The sequence below is a fragment of the Penaeus monodon genome, chromosome 3 (assembly GCF_015228065.2).
Source record: "Penaeus monodon isolate SGIC_2016 chromosome 3, NSTDA_Pmon_1, whole genome shotgun sequence".
NCBI classification, from domain to species: Eukaryota; Metazoa; Arthropoda; class Malacostraca; order Decapoda; family Penaeidae; genus Penaeus; species Penaeus monodon.
In genome coordinates, this window is record NC_051388.1 from 52,649,816 (window position 1) to 52,652,315 (window position 2,500).

Below are 2,500 nucleotides of genomic sequence, written 5' to 3' on the forward strand. Positions count from 1 at the left end.
GAGAGAGAGAAGAGAGAGAGAGAGAGAGAATAGAGAGATAGAGCGAGAGAGAGAGAGAGAGAGAGAGAGAGAGAAGAGAGAGAGAATACCCAATTTCATATTTTACTCCAAATCAGCAAGCTAAAAGGAAGAAGAACCACCTTGTTACAGGTACCTTGAGCCGAACGAAGCACGAGCCAGTCCCCCTACGGCAGGCGAGGCAGTGCCAACAGGTGCCTGTCACGGGACTCAGTGCCACCAATTACCTAGGACCGCTGGCTCTCGAGAGGAGAATGAAAGCCTGGCTGATTGATGATGGTCTGTGATATTTTGCTTGTTCTTGTGGTCACAAATAGCCTCGCATGAAGAGAAGGAGGGAGGAAAGACACAAAGAGAGAGAAAGAGCTAGACAAACACACAGACACACAGACAAACAGACAGGCAGACAGAGAGAAAACATGATATCGCTCTTAATATCCTGCCTCTCTCTGTCTATCTATCTATCTATCTATCTCATATCTTATCCTTTTTGTCTTTTTATCTTTTTTTCTTTCTTTCTTTCTTGTTTTCTTCTCCCTCTCTCTTTCTTTCTTTCTTTTCACTCCCTCCCTCTCTCTCTTTCGTTTTTTTTTTTTTTTTTTTAAGTTCTCATCCTCCTCTCCTCTTCCTTTTTATCATCTACGTCGATAACGCTATCAATATCTTTGTTTAGTTTCTTCTTCCTTTCCTTCCTTCCTTCTTTGCTATCTTCTTTTTCTGCTTCTTCTTCTTCTTCTTTTCTTATTATCATTATATCTCGAAATACAACAGAAAAGGTCAACATGTGAGATACTCAGGTATTTCCTTTATATACAGAGTGAAGTTATATGTACATGTATTTATGTGTGTTTGTGCGTGCTTGTGTGTGTGTGTGTGTGTGTGTGTGTGTGTGTGTGTGTGTGTGTGTGTGTGTGTGTTTGTGTATGTATGTGTGTTTATATTAGTGTGAGTATATATACCGACCGACAGACTATATCAAACCAAGTACACCCAACAAACTTACGCAATCCATTTAATCAGTTCTAAACTCCAAATATCATTCTCACTTGATCATATCCATTTCACATGTGTCGCTTCCCTTAGCAGCATCTGCAACACACCGACTTCTCTTTGTACCCAAGAATCTCCTCTCCGAAAGGTTCTTTCACTACAAACACGTTCTATTGAAACTTTCTAACTCTGTAACGGAGGAGAAGAACGATATCCTGTTTTCTCTTTGCCTGTCTGTCTGTCTGTCTGTCTAGCTCTTTCTCTCTCTGTTGTCTCTCTCTCTGTCTATCTATCTATCTATCAATCTATCTAGCTCTTTTTATCTATCTATCTATCTATCTATCTATCTATTATCTATTATTCTCTCTCTCTCTCTCTCTCTCTCTCTCTCTCTCTCTCTCACTCTGTCTTTTTTTCTCCCTTCCACTCTCCCTCTATCCCTCTCCCTCACATCTTTTCCCTCTCCCACTCCCCCCTCCCCATATATATATATCTTTTTTTACGACGAAAGCTTCCAACCGCCTTCGCATTCGCCTCACGCGGGGAATTTTGTACCCTGCGAGTTTTACAACGGGTCGGGGAGGGGGGGTGGGGATGGGGGGGAGGGGTGAAACTAACGCCGGGTGGAGGTCCTTCAGGAGGGGAACAGGCGGCCGTGCTTGCCTCCTGCTGGGGCCGCTGTCGAGGACGCCCGTTGCAGCTGGTTGGTCGCTGGAAACAGGTCTAGGAGCTTCTTTCTAAAAGGGATGTCAAAGGATTTTTTTTTTTTTTTTTTTTTTTTTTTGGGGGGGAGGGTGTTTTTCTGTTTGTTTGTTTGTTTGTTTTCTTTCTTTTTCCCTTTCTTCTTTTTCTTCTTTTTTTTTCTTCTTCTTTTTCTATCTTCTTCTTCTTCTTCCTTTTCTTTCTTCTTTTTCTTCCTCTTTTCTCCTTTTTCCTCTCTCTTCCTCTTATTTTTTTTCTTCTTCTTTTCTCTTATTACGTATTCTTCTCCTTTTCCTTATTTTTTCTACGCTCTTCCCTTTTCTTCGTTTTCCTTCTTCCCATTTTCCTCACATTTTTCATATTTCTCTCCTTCTCTTTACATTTTTTCTTCTCTTCACTCCCTTCTCCTTCCTTTCTGTCTCTATTCCCTTTCTTCTTCTACTTCCTTTTCCTCCCTTCTCTCCGTCTCCGTTTCCCTTCTTTTTCTCCTTTTTCCTTCCTCCTCCTTCCTTCCTTCCTCCTCCCTTTCCCTTCCTCTTCTCCGTCTCCCTTTCCCTTTCCCTTCCTTCTCTCCCTTTCTCTTCCTCCTCTTCCTTTCCTTTCCTCCTCTTCCTTTCTCTTCCTCCTCCTTCCTTTCCTTTCCATTCCTTCTCTCCCTTTCTCTTCCTCCTCTTCTTTTCTCTTCCTCCTCTCCCTTTCTCTTCCGCCTCCTTCCTTCCTTTCCATTCCTCCTCTTCCTTTCTCTTCCTCCTCTCCCTTTCCCTTCCTCTTCTCCCTTCTTCCTCCTCCC